Source organism: Protopterus annectens, chromosome 13.part0, assembly GCF_019279795.1.
Source record: "Protopterus annectens isolate FY-2018-M chromosome 13.part0, PAN1.0, whole genome shotgun sequence".
In the NCBI taxonomy this organism is placed as follows: Eukaryota; Metazoa; Chordata; order Ceratodontiformes; family Protopteridae; genus Protopterus; species Protopterus annectens.
In genome coordinates this window covers 831681666-831699752 of record NC_056747.1, presented here as the reverse complement: position 1 = coordinate 831699752, position 18087 = coordinate 831681666, and the positions used below count along the sequence as shown (strand labels likewise).

Sequence of the window (18087 nt, the reverse complement as noted above, 5' to 3'; positions counted from 1 at the left end):
AGTTTAGTAGAAATTGGCCTACTAAGGGATGGACATATCCTGCTTATGATTCCCAGTCTAGGGGTAGGTCTAGACGTGGTAGGGGCAGAGCTCAAGGTTCTTTTAGGCCTAGAACAGGGAGTTCACCTGCTCAGACTTCTGGTGAGGGCAGGGGTCAGTCCTTTCGTAAACAGACCCCATGACCTACCTTTTCAGCTGCCAGTACATTCTCGCCTGGCAGCACCTTTGGGAGGAAGGCTGGCTCTTTTCAAAGAAAATTGGGATTTAATTACCCAAGACAGATGGGTTTTGGATATCATTCACCACGGTTACAGGTTTTATTTCCATACCTTGCCTCCTTTCAAAGGCATGCCAGACATTCCTCCTCTACAAAGAAAAGAGGCTCACAAGCAAATTTCTCTGTTGCTCCAAATAGGGGCCATTCAGCCAGTTCCTGTGCCAGAAAGGGGCCTGGGATTTTATTCTCGCCTGTTCCTAGTACCGAAGAAGGGGAACACGTGGAGACCAATTTTGGATTTATCTATCCTCAACACTTATCTGGACATTCCCAAGTTCAAAATGTTGACGTTACAACAGCTTTTACCTCTGCTGGGCAAAGATCACTGGATGGTAACTTTAGATCTGAAGGAAGCTTACCTTCATGTGCCTATCAGACTAAGTTGCAGGAAGTATCTGCGTTTTCGAGCTGGAAATTCTCATTATCAGTTCTCTGCATTGCCCTTTGGCTTATCTACTGCGCCCAGAGTATTCACAAAGGTTCTGGCTCCAGTAATAGCTTACTTCAGGCTAAAAGGAATTCAAATCTATCCTTACTTGGATGACTGCCTGATTCTGGCTCAAGAAAAGGAAGACCTTTTACAGCATTTGGAATTTGTGATAGCAGTGCTAAGATGCCTAGGGTATTCTGTGAACGAAATAAAGTCCAGTCTAGTACCCTCTCAAGACATGTGCTTTCTGGGTGTGAGACTGAATACAGCAGCCCAGATGGCCTTTTTAACCCCGGACAAACGAAAGAATCTTTCCAGTTACTTCCATCAACTATCTCTTCAGTCCGGGCTGACTGCAAGGACAGTCCTTCAAGCCTTAGGGTTCATGGCATCTTGTATTCTGGTGCTTCCCAATGCCAAACTGCATATGAGGAAGCTGCAATGGTATCTCAAAAATGTATAGACACAGCACTGCCAGGATTTGGACACTGTCATTCAAATAATACCTTGCATTCAAAAGGAATTTTTGTGGTGGGCTCAGGAATGTCACCTAAACAAGGGACTCTCTGTGACCCGGCCAGAGGCGAGTCAGATTCTAACGACAGATGCCTCAGACATTGCTTGTGGAGCTCATCTAAATGGAAAGTGGATACAAGACAAGTGGCCTGCCAGACTACAGCATCTACATAACAACATGAAAGAGATGTTAGCAGTCCAGTTTGCATTAATGGCTTTCAAGGAGTTACTTCTTCCAGGGCAGGTGTTGATTCTAACAGACAACACAACTGTCATGTGGTACATCAACAAACAAGGGGAACACATTCTTACCGTTGTGCAGGCAAGCAATGATTTTATGGGAGACTGCGCTCAGCTTGCAACTAACTCTTCAGGCAAGGTTTCTGCCGGGAGCACAGAACTCCTTAGCAGATGTGTTAAGCAGACAAATCATGGATCCCCACGAGTGGAAACTGGATCTTCATGTATTTTGAAAATTGACAGTGTCATGGGGAACTCCAGACATAGATCTGTTCGCTTCTCCACTAAACCACCAGCTGCCAAAGTTTTGCACAAAGAGTTTTCATCACACAGCTTGGAAAGTGGATGCTCTTTCTTTCAGTTGGAAAAATCTTCATGTGTATGCCTTTCCACCTCTGCCTCTTCTCCCAAAGGTGCTCCTAAAGGTCAGACAAGACAAGCCAAGGATGATTTTAATAGCTCCAGATTGGCCTCGGCAACACTGGTACCCATTACTGAGGAGTCTGGTAAGGAAGCCTCCATGGCCTTTACCTTTGATTCCACACCTGTTGTCTCCGAAAGGTCGTCACCTGCTCAATGTCAAGCTTCACTCTCTTCATCTAACAGCCTGGCATATTCTGTTTTGAAACACAGCAGGTCTCAACTTCCTCAACAAGTTTTAAATGTGATTATGGAAGCCAGAAGACCTAGTACAAGGAAAGTGTACGCAGACAAATGGAAGAGATTTTTATTTTGGAGTGCAGCAAACAATTTGGAGATTTCTGAGCCTAATTTGAGTGTGGCTCTTCAATATCTTACTGAGTTATTGGACAAAGGTTTGTCTTTCTCTTCCATTAAGATTCATGCTGCAGCAATTTCAGCTCACTATGATTGTGACCCACCATTGTTTTCATCCTTTGTTCAAGCAATTTCTTAGAGGGCAAAGAATATAAGACCCCCGTAGAGCTCCTACTCCTGCTTGGGATCTCAATTTTGTTTTGGAGAAACTTACTCTACAACCTTTTGAGCCTGCGGCTTCTGCTGAATTGAAATACTTGTCATGGAAGACTGCTTTTTTGTTGGCCATTACTTCTGCAAGAAGGGTTTCTGAATTGCAGGCCCTTATGGCGGTAGAGCCTTTTTTGATTTTTCATAAGGATAGGGTATCATTACGTACTAATCCTTCCTTTATGCCTAAGGTGGTTTCTAGTGTGGCTTTAAACCAAACTATTCATTTGCCTACTTTTTATGCAGATCCCCAAAATAAAGTGGAAAAGATTTTGCACACTTTAGATGTACACAGGCAGTTGCGCTATTATTTAAGCAGGACTAAGGATTTTAGGCAGTCTCAGCAGTTGTTTGTTTCTTTTGCTTTGAGTTCTCAGGGCAAGCCTGTGTCAAAACAAACTATTTCTAAGTGGATTGGGTTTTGCATTGCATTTTGTTATTCCCATCATGGCAAGGAGATTCCGCTGGGATTAGGCCTCATTCCACTAGGGCTACTGCCACTTCAACAGCATTTCTAAGGGGTGGCAACTAAGGATATTTTGGAGGCAGCTACTTGGAGTTCAGTGCATACTTTCTCTAAGCATTACCACCTTCCTCTCTACTCTAAATCTAGGGCTGGTTTTGCCACAGCTATTTTGCAGGGCATGTTGTCAGCTCCTGCTTCCTTATGATTTGCCAGCCTCCCTTACCTCTGCTTTGGGATTCTACCCAATAGTTAGGACTGCAGCAATGTGGAATGAAGAACATAGTACAGTTTTGTACCTACCATAAATGTAGATGTTCGAGGATCCACATTGCTGCAGTCCAATTTACCCTCCCTCCTTCCCCTCTGTGTTTAGGGGTGGTTGTGTAGGTGAGGTTATACTCTGGTAATTTTGTATATATTGTACATAGTTTTGGTGTAGGATTGTTTGGAGTTTTTGGTTTTGGCCTTGTCTTTTTAGGGTCTTCTGACATCTGGAGCAAGAAAAGACTGAGGATATGACGTCGGTCATGCGCATTAGTACCCTGACGTACTGACGTCAGTCTAATGCGCCTTGACCGACGTCAGCCATATACTTTGGTATTCGGGCCGACTGGGACAGCGGACTACCCAATAGTTAGGACTGCAGCAATGTGGATCCTCGAACATCTACATTTATGGTAGGTACAAAACTGTACTTTGTGTACACTTACCATAAATGTAGATGTTCGAGTGTATTCACCATTACAGTCCTGGTTACCCTCCCTCCAGCCCCCTGACTTCTTTTGGCTATACCTTTACTCTTCTTTACGATGCTTAAAACCTTTTTGGTGTATTTGCTTTTTTGTTGGAGGTGTAACCTTGTATATATATTTAAGTGCTTCCCATTAGGGGGGCACCTGACATCTGGGGCAAGAAAAACTGTCATGGTGTCAGCTGCATGCTTTATACCCCTGACTAACTGACGTCATGGAAGATGAGACAGCAACTGACGCAGGACCCAAGACTTTGATAATCTGGCCATCTGAGGGCTACTGCAAGCAGATAACTCAAATGTGGTGACTGCAACAGTGAATACACTCGAACATCTACATGGAAAGTGTACACAGCTGTACTTTCTGTACTGAGAAGGCATGCTTGGCTTAAGGAGCAGACCTTGCCAGACCATGTCAAATCAAAATTACTAGATGCTCCTTTGAACAAGGACAATATGTTTGGCACCAAAGCAGAAGAGGTTCTTAAAAAGATGGAAGAAAAAGCTAAATTTATGCAGACAGTCAAAGATTTCTTGCAAGTACAGCCTCCTAGATTCAGTAGGCATTGCCCCTCGAAACATTGGCGCTTTCCAGCCCCTTCAAGGCCATCCCAAACTAGACCCAGGGGAAACAGACCCCCCCCCCATGCTACAGTCTCAGGGTATGCAGAGATTTAAGCAATGGAGTGCCTCCACTTCAAAAACAGGGTGCGCTAAGACACCCCCTTATGGAAAGAATTCACATGACTTCTCAACTCCACTCCTCACCTCTGCCTAACTGCTTCTGCCCCTAGGAGGAAAACTTGCACATCATGCAAAAAAACTGGACTTCTATCACCAAAGACCGATGGGTCCTAAATATTGTATCCTAGGGGTACAAATTTTACTTCCACTCACTGCCAACCCAAAAGGGTTCCCAGACCATCCTCCAAACCAGTGGGCAGAGGCACAAAACCAAGTTCAGCCCCTGCTGTCCATAAGGGCAATTCGACCTGTTTCTGCAGAGCAGATAGGTCAAGGGTTCTATTCCTGACTTTTCTGGTACCCAGAAAAGAGGGCACTTTGCACCCAATCCTAGATCTTTCCATTCTAAGCACCTTTCTGGTGGTACAAAAATTCAAAATGCTTGCCCATCAGCAGCTTCTTCCTCTGCTGGCCAAAGATGCCTGGTTAGCCACCCTAGACCTAAAAGAAGCCTATCTGCACATCCCTATCAAGAACTCATGCTGGAAATACCTATACTTAAGGGCAGGATCTTTGCATTGTCAGTTCTCTGCACTTCCCTTTGGCTTATCCACTGCTCCCAGAGTATTCACAAAATGCCTGGCTCTAGCCGTTGCCTACTGCAGACAGAGAAAATTTCAAATTTACCCTTACTTGGAAGACTGCCTGATTCAGGCAAACAGTCAGGAAATACTGTTGCAGCACCTGACACTTGGAAAGAACCTTCTAACCGTGGGGTACACTATCAACGAAAATAAATCAAAACTAGTCCCCAGACAAAAAAATGTATTCCTGGGCACAAGCTTGGGCACAGCAATCCCAGATGTCATTCCTTACTCCAGAAAAACAAGCCTGTCTGACAGTCTACTTCACTCAAATGGCCACCAGAACCCAGCTATCCGCAAAGAAAATCCTGAGGCCCTAGGGTTCATGGCCTCTTGCATCTTACTAATTCCATATGAGGAAAATTCAGTGGTACTTAAAAAGTCTTTGGTGCCAGCATTCTCAGGACCTGGAAACTGTCATTCCTATCATACTTTGTTCAAGGACAGAGTTTCTTTGGTAGGCAGCAGCATGCAGGCACAACAAGGGACTTACCTTTACTCAACCCCACGCCGCCCAGACCCTAACCACAGACGTGTCAGACTATGCCTGGGGGGCACACCTGGACGGACAAGTACATTCAGGGCCATTGGAGCCCAAGCCAAATTCATCTGCACATCAACCAAAAAGAGATGCTAGCTATTCAGCATGCTCTAACGGCTTTCAGATCCCTACTCTCACCAGGAGTCCTGCTAATAAAAACAGACAACACCAGAGTTATGTGGTGCATCAACAGTCAGGGGGGAACCCACTCTTACCCACTCTGCAGGCTAGTCATGGCCCTGTGGAACATGGCCTTGGGCATGCAGGTCCATCTGCAAGCTCAGTTCCTGCCAGGCAAACAAAACTCACTGGCAGACAACTTAAGCAGAAGTCTAATAGACCCACACGAGTGACATTTAGAGCCCAGCCCCTTCAGCCTCCTAATCTGGAAATGCGGTACCCCAGAGGTGGACCTCTTTGCCTCCCCCTGCAATCACCAGCTCAGCAAATTCTGCACCAGGACACCTCACTGCAGGGCCTGAAAAGTGGATGCCCTGTCCTTCAGTTGTGAAAACCTCTCAGTCTCTGCATTTTCCCCCTGCCCCTTCTCTCAAGAATATTACTCAAGGTAAGACAGGACAGACCAAGGACAATCCTGATTGCCCCAGACTGGCTATGCCAGCACTGGTACAAACTACTGCGCAGCCTGTCACCAGTGCCACCCTAGCACCTACCCCAGATCCCAACCCTCCTCACTCAGCAGGGAGGACAGATCATGCATCTGCATCTGCAAACCCTGAAGCTTGCAGCCTGGCTTATTCCTTGAATCCCCCCCTCATGACCAGCCGAAGCAAGCAGGTGCTGGACTTCATTCTTGAATCCAGAAGACCCAGTACATGGAAATCCTATGCTGATAAGTGGAAAAGGTATTGCTTTTGCATTCAGTCTAAAGATGAGAACACAGTACTGCCCTCCCTACTTCTAATCGTTGATTACCTAGCAGATCTCCACAGAGGCCTTTCCTTCTCCATTAAAATTCATGCCTCTGCCATCTCGGCTCATTACAACACTGAGCCCACCTCTCTTCTCTCACCCTCTCATTAAACATTTCCTGAGAAGGGCAATCAACTTAAGGCCACCAAGCAGAGCACCCACCCCTGCTTTGGGACCTTAACTTTGTACTGGAAAAACTCACGCTACCCCCCTTTGAGCCTGTAGCATCGGCAGAATTAAAATTCCTCTCTTGGAAAACAGCCTTGCTTCTGGCCATCACTTCAGCTAGAAGAGCGTCTGAGCTGCAAGCACTTATGGCTGTGGAACCCTTCATTATTTTTCATGCTGACAGGGTCTCAGTCAGGATTAATCCTTCCTTTATGCCTGAAGTGGTGTTCAGTGTGGCTCTCAACCAATCTATCCATTTGCCATCCTTCTTCCATAATCCTCAAAATAAAGGGGAAAGGATCCTGCACTCCTTGGACTTGCACAGACAGCTCAGATTCTACCTGGATAGGACTAAGCCCTTCAGGAAATCGGACCAGTTATTACTCAGTTTTGCACCAGGGGCAGAGGGCAAGGCCATTTCAAAACAGACAACTTCCAAGTGGATAGCACACTGTATCCATTTCTGCTACAAACACCATAGGAAGCCAACCCTTTGGGGGGGGGGGGGGGGTCGGAACATATTCCACTAGGGCAACCTCTACCTCTACAGCATTCCTCAGGGGCGTCCCTACCAGTGACATTCTGGAAGCTGCTACCTGGCATTCTGTACACACATTCACCAAGCATTACCACCTGCCTATCTTTTACAAATCTAGTGTGGGTTTTGCAACAGCAGTCCCGGACACACATCACCATTTATACAAGGCTCCTTTTGCAGATCCCGAGACTATCTCCCAGGGACCTAAGGCTGTTGCATCTACCTCTGCTAAAAAACCCCTCCCCTCTGAAAGGGAATCCAGGTCCTTAGAGAGATGGGGTAAAAAAGTTTACACTTCTACTACTCTGTCAGCTAGGGCCTTGAACTGTCAATTTCATATGATACAATATCAAGAATTTATGCTAGACCAGTTAACTAGAAAACTGTCCTCTGATGAACCTTTTGATAAGAAGTATGTTCAGGAAATGGTACATAACATTCAGCAAGTTAGTAACCATTCTTTAAAATGCGGCTATGATGCACTGGAGGCTTCCTTTAGATCAGCCATGACTGGCACAGTTATCAGAAGGCATGCATGGTTGAAAGAGCAGGCCTTACCGGACCATGTCAAATCAAAACTATTAGATGCTCCCATGGACAAGGCCAATTTATTTGGTTCCCCTGCACAACAGGTACTGAAGAAGATGGAGGAGAAGGCAAAATCTGTACAAACAGTGAAAGATTTCTTACAGGTCCAACCTCCAAGGTTTAGCAGGAATTGGCCCTCCAAAAATTGGTCCTTTCCAGACTCCTCTAAAGTACAGAGAGGCAGGAATAGGCGGTCAAGAGGCAGAAACCAATCCAGGGGTGCCTACAGGGGACGCCAGTGGCAGGGTAGCAACCAGCGAGGCATAGACGCAGCCACCACCACTGCAACAGGACAATCACAGTGACTTGGCTCTGGCACCGCCTACCAGGAAACAGCTAGAAGCACCCTTAGGCGGAAAGCTAGCTTTATTTTCAAAGAACTGGCATTACATCACAAGGGACAAGTGGATTTTGCAAACTATAGACCAAGGTTACAGGTTTCATTTCCATACTCTACCAGGAAAGAGAGGAATGCCAAACCTACCACCAACTCAAAAGGCAGAAGCTCTAAAACAAATATCTCAACTATTAAAGATGAGAGCTGTGGAAAAGGTACCATCTATGGAACAAGGAAAGGGATTTTACTCCAGGCTCTTCCTGGTACCAAGAAAAGAGAGCAAATGGAGGCCTATTCTCGACCTGTCCGCTTTAAACACATTTCTCATTGTTCCAAAATTCAAAATGCTGACTCTACAGCAGCTTCTTCCCATGCTGGGCAAGGAGTGTTGGCTGGTAACTCTAGATCTCAAGGAGGCATACCTGCACGTCCCCATACGACCAAATTGCAGAAGATACCTCAGATTTCTTGCAGGATCAGAGCATTATCAATTCTCAGCATTGCCCTTTGGCTTATCTACTGCGCCCAGAGTGTTCACGAAATGCCTGGCATCAGTAATTGCTCATTGCAGACTTCAGGGAATCCAAATTTACCCCTACCTGGACGACTGCCTGATACAAGCGGACAACATAAACAAGCTAACAGAAGACTTACAAAGAGTCATTTACCTGCTACAAGCCCTGGGATATACAGTCAATATAAAAAAGTCAAGGCTGATACCATCCCAAAGAATAACCTTTTTGGGTGCAGAGCTGGACACATCAAAGCAAATGGCATTCCTAACTGTAGAAAAACAAGAACAACTACCTCTCTACTTCTTGGCATTAACAAAGCAGAACCATCTAACAGCAAGAAAAGTACTACAAGCCCTGGGCTTCATGGCATCCTGCATAATACTGGTACCTCATGCCAGACTGCATATGAGGAAGCTACAGTGGTACCTAAAGAATTTATGGTCTCAACACAAGCACAGCCTAGAAACCAAAATTCCAATAATCCCATGCCTGAAGCAAGAGTTCCTATGGTGGGCTCAGGCCTGCCAATCAAACACAGGATTGCCCTTCTACAGCATTCAACCAAGCCAAACCATCACGACGGACGCCTCAGACCTCGGTTGGGGGGCCCACATGCTGGACAAGTGCGTACAAGGGTTATGGACTCAAGACCAGCTGCACCTGCACATAAATCTAAAGGAAATGCTGGCAGTAAAATTGGCAATCCAGACATTCAGACCATTTTTCCGAGAAGGTCAATTGATGATAAGGACAGACAACACCACAGTGATGTGGTACATCAACAAACAGGGAGGCACACATTCATACCCTCTATGCCGGATGGCACTGGACCTATGGAATGTGGCTCTGAGCTACAACATTCAGTTACAAGCTATTTTTGTACCAGGAAAAGAAAACATTCTAGCAGACATATTAAGCAGGACTACCTCGGATGCCCACGAATGGATGCTGCATCCGGACATCTTCAAGGCCATCACAAGAAGATGGGGACTCCCAGAAATAGACTTATTTGTATCCCCACACAATCACCAGCTAAAGAAATTCTGCACAAGGACGTACCACCCACTTGCTTGGAAGGTGGACTCCCTATCTTTCAGTTGGAAAAACCTGTCAGCATATGCATTCCCACCACTTCCTTTGATGCACAAGGTGCTATTGAAGATCAAAGAGGACTGTCCAAGGATCATTCTGATAGCTCCAGACTAGCCAGGGCAACATTGGTACCCATTACTAAGGAGCATGTCTCGGGAACTAATATGGACACTACCCCTGGTTCCATTGCTGTTAACACAGAACAACTACAACATCCTGCATCCAAACCTGAAAACTCTGCAACTGACTGCCTGGAACATCACATAAGATCAATTAACCCAAATTTATCCCAAAGGGTTAAAGACATTATGCTTGAGGCTCGCAGACCCTCAACAAGAAAAAAATATGCAGCAAAATGGAACAGATTTCTCATTTGGAGTACTGCAAAGGGAGAAGATGCATCACTGGTAAACATAGCCAGCATCTTGGAATACTTGGCAGAGCCCGTCCCCCCGCCTGCGACAAAAGCTTGGCTCGAGGGCCGACTTTCAATAGATCGCAGCTTTTTGCTGCTCTGCTACGTACGAAACCCTGACCCAGAATCAGGTCGTCTACGAATGATTTAGCACCCGGTTCCCCACGAACGTGCGGTGCACTGCTGGAGAGAGGCGGCCCCCTTCCGTCCGCGCTCCGACCCAGTGATGAGCGGCGCTCCTCGCCGGCCTTGCGGCCGGCTATCCCTGGCCAACCGGAGTTCCGCGGCGCTGCGGTATCGTTATGTTTAGGCGGGATTCTGACTTAGAGGCGTTCAGTCATAATCCCACAGATGGTAGCTGGTGGTAGCTCTTCCACTCAGGCCTGTCCTATTCTTCCATCAAGATACATGCATCAGCTATCTCAGCAGAATACAGCTTGGATCCTCCTGTATTCTCACACCCTCTGCTCAGGCAGTTTCTGAGAGGAATTAAAAATGTAAAACCTCCAAGGAAACCACCATTGCCAACATGGGACTTGAACTTTGTGCTGGAGAAATTGACACTTCCCCCTTTCGAACCAGCAGCAACAGCAGAATTACAATACTTATCATGGAAGACTGCTTTCCTGCTGGCAATCACTTCAGCAAGAAGGGTATCTGAACTACAGGCATTAATAGCAGTGCAACCCTTCCTGATTTTCCATCAAGATAGAGTGTCCATGAGAACAAATCCTACATTCATGCCTAAGGTGGTATCCAGAGTATCTTTAAATCAGGCTATCCACCTACCTACTTTCTTCCCCAACCCACAGAACAGGGGAGAAAGACTGTTACATACCTTGGATGTGCATAGACAGTTACACTACTACCTGGACAGAACCAAGAGCAATAGAAAAACTGACCAGCTACTGGTAGCATATGCAACAGGAAGGGAAGGAAAAGCAATTTCAAAACAGACAATCTCCAACTGGATAGGAAATTGCATTAGATTTTGTTACTCCTACCATGGAAAGAAAACTCCAGAGAACATCAGGCCTCACTCTACAAGGGCTACAGCCACTACCACAGCTTTCTTACGAGGAGTGGCTACCAAGGACATTATAGAGGCTGCTACTTGGACCTCCGTGCATACATTTGCTAAGCATTACAATTTACCTTTATACTCTAGATCCTGAGCAGGTTTTGCCACTGCTGTGTTGCAAGGGATCCTAACTACACCATAATCTCTTTTTCCTCCTCCCCTAGTTTGGCTATGGTATTCTACCCATTTGTAAGGACTGCAGATGCATCCTTGAAGGACATAGTACAGTTTTGTACCTACCATAAATGTAGATGTCCGATAGGAATGCATCTGCAGTCAGGAAATCCACCCACCTTCCCCTCTGTGGTACTCCTAGGGTATTTGCCCATCTTATAGCTAGCTGGGGGGGGGTCTATTATGGTGTATTTGTTTGTATATATGTACATACATGCTTATTTTTTGTGTTTGCTCTCTACTATTTGGAATCATTGGCATTTATCCAAATCTAGCCTTCCAAGAGGGCACCTGGCATCTGGGGCAAGAAACACTGAGGAAAATGGCGTCGGCTGATGCCTTTATACCCGAATAACTGCAGCTATGACGTCGGGTGAAGTGCGACACCAGCTGAGGCCAGACCCAGACTTTGGAATCCGGCCGACCGAAGGGCTGCCTGACGACAGGACAACCCATTTGTAAGGACTGCAGATGCATTCCTATCGGACATCTACATTTATGGTAGGTACAAAACTGTACTTTTTGTACCTACCATAAATGTAGATGTTCGAGTGTTCACACTGCTGCAGTCCAGGTTACCCTCCTTCCATCCCCTCTGAACTAGCTGGACTTATCTATACCTTTCTATCCTATACAACCTTTGTGGTGTATTTGCTTGTTTCTGAAGGGATTGTTTTTATTTTATATGTATATTTTTTATTAGCAATATGTATTGCCTACCTACTTGGGGGCACATGACATCTGGGGCAAGAAAACCTGAAGACAATGGCGTTGGATGCATCTTATATACCCCTGGCGCTCTGACGTCAGGGAAGAAGCGACAGCAACCAACTCCGGACCAAGACTTTGGAACTCTGGCAGACTGCGGGACCGCCTGACGGCAGGATAAACCCAAGTGTAATGACTGCAGCAGTGTGAACACTCTAACATTTACATTTATGGTAGGTACAAAACTGTACTGTTTATGGAGTCAACATTGTCACAGACTAGAAACAATGATTCCTCTCATTCCCTGCCTACAACAGTTGTCGTCACTAAAACAAGGGACTGTCATTCACTCTACCCCCTGCCACCCAAACCCTAACTACAGACGCATCAGACTATGCTTGGAGGGCCCACCTGGCAGGGAGATGCATTCAGGGCAAATGGAGCCCAAACCAAATGCATCTGCATATCAACCAGAAAGAAATGCTAGCTGTTCAGAATGCTCTGACAGCCTTCAAGGACTTACTTCATCCAGGACAACTACTGATAAAAACGGACAACACCACAGTTATGTGGTACATAAACAAGCAGGGGGGTACACATTCCTACCCCCTTTGCAGACTAGCCATGGCCTTGTGGAACACAGCCTTGACTTACCAAATACATCTCCAAGCACAATTCCTGCCAGGAAAGCAAAATACTCTGGCAGATGACCTAAGCAGAAATCTTATGAACCCACACTAATGGAAACTGGATCCGCAAATCTTCAGCATCTTGACACAGAAATGGGGGAGCCCAGACATAGATCTGTTTCCCTCTCCCCAAAATTATCAGTTGGACAAATTCTGCACAAGAATTTATCACAAAAAAGCATGGAAAGTAGATGCTCTAGCCTTCAGCTGGAAAAACCTATCAGTCTTTGCCTTTCCCCCTCTGCCTCTTCTCTCCAAGGTCTTACTGAAAGTCAGACAGGAAAAAACAAAAATGATCCTAATTGCTCCGGACTGGCCTCGCTAGCACTGGTACCCTCTTCTAAGGAACATGTCACACCTTCCTCCATGGTACTTGCCTCAAATACCTCATCTACTGTCTCAGCAGAACCATCAAATTCTGCACACTTGGCTCCAAACTCTGAATCTTGCTGCATGGCTAATCAACTAATTATTCAAACCACACCTCTCAGTAAATCTGTGATGGATGTCATTTTGTAAGCCAGAAGGCTTAGTACTAGAAAATCTTATGCTGATAAATGGAAGAGATTCTGTGCTTGGAACCAAGCACAAGGAATAGACTCAGCAAAGCCCAATATTCCTCAGATTTTACAATACATAACTGAGATGCTTGACAAGGGCCTATCTTTTTCTTCAATAAAAATCCATGCCTCTGCCATCTCGGCTCATTACAACACAGAGCCTCCCCTCTTTTCTCATCCACTGCTTTAACAGTATCTTAGAGGGGCCAAAAATTTAAGGCCTCCCAGAAGAGCACCAACTCCTGCATGGGACCTCAGTTTTGTGCTGGAAAAACTCACCCTGCTTCCTATTGAACCAGCAGCTACTGCGGATATAAAATTTCTATCTTGGAAAACAGCTTTTCTTTTGGTAGTCACTTCAGCAAGAAGGGTTTCAGAACTACAGGCTCTCATGGCAGTGGAGCCTTTCATTGTATTTTACCCGAACAGGGTGTCCCTCAGGACCAGTCCTTCTTTTATGCCTAAGGTGGTGTCCAGTGTGGTTCATATCCAGACCATTCACCTGCCAACATTTTACCCAAATCCGCAGAACAAGAGGGAGCGTATTCTGCATTCATTGGATGTACACAGACAACTAAGATTCTACTTAAACAGGATCAAGTCTCTAAGAAAGTCTGAGCAACTACTGGTAGCATTTGCTGCAGGATCAGAGGGGAAGGCTATATCAAAGCAGACTATATTTCTAAATGGATAAGCCACTGCATTTGTTTCTGCTATTTGCACCATGGTAAATCTGTGCCCAAGGGGATTCGGATCACATTCCACCAGGACTGCCTCTACTTCAGCAGCTTTTCTCAGAGGGGTCCCAACCAAAAACTTTCTAGAAGCTGCTACTTGGAGCTCTGTTCATACCTTCACAAAGCATTATCATTTACCTCTCTTCTCCGAATCCAGGGCAGGCTTTGCCAATGCAGTCCTGCAGGGCCTTATAGTCACTCCTAATGCTGTTTAGTTCCATCCTCCCAACCATAGCTTTGGGATTCTACCCAAATGTAATGACTGCAACAGTGAAACACAAAGAACTTAGTACAGTTGTGTACACTTACCGTAAATGTAGATGTTAGAGTGTATTCACTGTTGCTTTCTGGGTTACCCACCCGCCATCCCCCATTCTATAACTTTTCTTTCCTTCGCTATACTCAAAAGCCTTTGTGGTGTATTTGCTTTTAGTTGAAGGTAAAGTTTATGTTTCCAAAAATGCATTTATATATTTACTGTTTATACATATATATTTTTGCTCCCCATTTGGGGGGCACCTGACATTTGGGGCAAGAAAAACTGAATAAAATGGCATCTGCTGCATGTTTTATACCCCTGACGATCTGACATCATGGAAGAGGAGACAGCAACTGACACAGGACCCAAGACTTTGTTATTCAGGCCGACTGAGGGCAACCTGCCAGCAGATTACCCTAATGTAATGACTGCAACAGTGAATACACTGTAACATCTACATTTATGGTAAGTGTACACAACTGTACTTATGGTAAGATTTTGCACTATTCATTTTCCTGGATCTGATCAGGATGTGGCTTTTCAGGAATAGACCATTTCATTTCACTTTGGAACTGATGACTTAGAAAGCCCTGCACCACTGCAGCAGTTGAAGGGGGCCTGGAAGGTAGATGCATTCTCCCTCAAATGGGCACTTTTCCTCCTGTACTTTTAATACCAAGGAGATTTTTAAAATTAAGGGGAAGATGCCAAAAGCCCTTGTGATGGCTCCCTTTTGGTCTGTACAACACTGGTTCTTTGTCCTGCATAGCCTAGTAAGGGAGAGGTGGAAAGTGTTGCCTCAGCGGATGAAACTCCTTTTTCAAAACAGAGCACCCTTATGACATCCCTTCCTCAGCATTGCAAGGCTGACAGCTTGACACGTGTATTCCAAGGATGTGCTAAGCAGTAACAGGGAGGCTAGGAAATTAAACACAAGGAAATTGTATTTAGTAAAGTGGAAAAGATTGTCCCTCTGTCTGTCCAGAGACCAAGACCCAAGTACTACACAGATGGAAATGGTCCCAGATATGTCAGACCTTCTCAGAAGTGGCTTTTCTTACGCTTTTTGAAAGCTTCATACTTGTGCTGTCTCATGATGTCCTTCAAGGATGCATCTGCAGTCATAACAAATGGGTTGTCCTGTCGTCAGGCAGCCCTTCGGTCGGCCGGATTCCAAAGTCTGGGTCTGGCCTCGGCTGGTGTCGCACTTCACCCGACGTCATCTCTGCTGGTCTTTGGGTATAAAGGCATCAGCCGACGCCATTTTCCTCAGTCTTTCTTGCCGTGGCGCCCAAGCAGAAGCTGTTCGCAAGTGCCGGTCGGTCAGATCCAGAGATTACTACTACGAATACTACTTGAAGACTTCTAAAAGCTAAGTACCCGTTGGGGACTCTTTCTTGCCTCAGCCGATGTCAGAAAAAGTAAATAACTGTTTAACTTGTGGGAAACAAATACCTCATAAAGATTTCCACTCTTACTGCTTACCTTGCTTAGGCCCAGACCACGACGTAGCAGCCTGTTTAGCCTGTGCTTCCTTCAACCGACGAACGCTTAGGCGTCGGTCGGAGTTTGCTGAACAGTTTTTCGGCTCCGATTTTGCGTACATTATGCCGTCGGATCCTCCAACTTCTCAAATTGTTAAAAAACGCAAAGAAAAAAACCGACACTCGCAGTCCGCGGTTTCGGCCGAAACCACGGTTAAGCAAACCGCGAGTGTCTCAGTTTCGGCCGAAACCGAGCAAACGGGTCAATCTTCAGCCGAATCCATGACTACTACCGAGGCTCCTGCTACTCTAGTTGAATCGGCCTCTGAAGTTTTGACTACTAATGTGGTTCCTATAGAATTATCAGACACCATCCCTTTGGATGTCTCTACCCCAGCACGTGGTGCTGCCCCAGCACGTGGTGCTGCTAGGCCTCCTGCAGCCATGTCTATTAAGGCCTTTGCCAGGGCTAAAGCAGCCAAAACTGCTAAATCAGTGCCTGTTAAGCCCCCCTCACACAGGCCCAGTTCCAGTTCTAGTTCTCAAATGCTTACTCTGGCAGAGGATCTCATCTCTTTAATTAGGGGATCCCAATTTCACCCAGACAGGGCCTCTCAGCCTCCAGAAAAGAGACCTAGAGCAGAGCCCCCAGAGCCAGTGTCCACTGATGATTCTTCTGATGACTCAGACATTACAGACCATCCAGAGGCTCCATTTTCTACTTATGAAGATTCCGATGCCGAAGAATCTATACCATCTGCCTCTCCACCAGAGGAATTTTCCTTTGGGGAAACCTTACATGCCATGAGAGAGCAATTCCAATGGCAAGGACAAGATTTCTCAGATTCAAGAAAAAGGCTTAGGACCTTTCTACACTTACCACAACATAGGCCCTTAGCTATACCTCCAGTTCTGCCTGTTGTGGATGATGCATTTAATGATGTTTGCACTGCTCCTGATACTTTACCTCCAGCCCCTGCCAAACCAGATAGGTTTTACAGGGTACCGGACACTCATCACCACCTATACAAGGCCCCACTGGCAGATCCCGAGACTATATCCCAGGGGCCTAAGGCAGTAGCTTCGACCTCAGCAAAAAACCCTCTCCCTTCTGAAAGGGATTCCAGGTCCTTAGAGATGGGGTAAAAAAGTTTACACCTCTGCTACTCTATCAGCTAGAGCTTTGAACTGTCAGTTTCATATGATCCAATACCAAGAGTTTATGCTTGATCAGTTAACTAAGAAACTGTCCTCTGATGATTCCTTAGATAAGAAATATGTCTTAGAAATGGTGAATAACATTCAGCAGGTTAGTAACCATTCTTTAAAATGTGGCTATGATGCACTGGAGGCTTCATTTAGATCACCCATGACTGGCACAGTTATAAGAAGGCATGCATGGTTGAAAGAACAGGTCTTGCCGGATCATGTTAAAGCAAAGCTGTTAGATGCTCCTATGGATAAGGCCAGTCTATTTGGTTCTCCTGCTCAGCAAGTAATGAAGAAAATGGAAGAGAAGGCAAAATCTGTGCAAACAGTTAAAGATTTCTTACAGGTTCAGCCCCCTAGGTTTAGCAGGAACTGGCCTTCCAAAAATTGGTCCTTTCCAGACTCCTCTAAATCTCAGAGAGGCAGGAATAGGCGTTCCAGAGGCAGAAATCAATCCAGAGGAGGTGCCTACAGAGGACGCCAGTGGCAAGGCAATAACCAGCGAGGTACAGACACAACCACTGCCACTGCAACAGGACAATCACAGTGACTTGGCTCTGACACCGCCTACCAGGGAACAAATAGCAGCACCCTTAGGCGGAAAGTTAGCCTTATTTTCAAAAAATTGGCACTGCATCACAAAAGACAAGTGGATTTTGCAGACCATAGACCAAGGCTACAGGTTTCACTTCCACACCTTACCAGTAAAAAGAGGAATGCCAAACCTACCTCCAAACCAGAAAACAGAAGCTCTAAAGCAGACAGCTCAATTAACAAAGATGAGAGCTGTGGAAAGAGTACCACCAACAGAACAGGGCAAAGGATTCTACTCCAGACTCTTCCTAGTACCAAGAAAAGAGAAAAGTTGGAGGCCTATTCTCGACCTGTCCGCCTTAAACACATTCATCATTGTCCCAAAATTCAAAATGCTGACCCTACAGCAACTTCTTCCCATGCTGGGCAAGGAGTGTTGGCTGGTAACTCTAGATCTCAAGGAGGCATTCCTGCACGTCCCCATACGACCAAATTGCAGAAGATACCTCAGATTTCTTGCAGGATCAGAG

The 18087-nt window shown here is 45.7% G+C and overlaps 1 protein-coding gene and 1 long non-coding RNA gene across 2 annotated transcripts in view; one reads left to right on the top strand and one right to left on the bottom strand.

Annotated features, from left to right (window-relative positions):
* PPM1D (protein phosphatase, Mg2+/Mn2+ dependent 1D) overlaps positions 1 to 18087 on the top strand; it is a 649112-nt gene that overhangs the window by 507497 nt on the left and 123528 nt on the right. The gene's annotated exons all lie outside the window — the stretch shown is intronic.
* Positions 10169 to 16049, bottom strand: LOC122787698. Its single transcript, XR_006362589.1, has 3 exons — positions 16039 to 16049; positions 15368 to 15370; positions 10169 to 10480 (listed from the first exon to the last, which is right to left on the bottom strand). It is a non-coding gene; the product is annotated as an uncharacterized LOC122787698 (long non-coding RNA).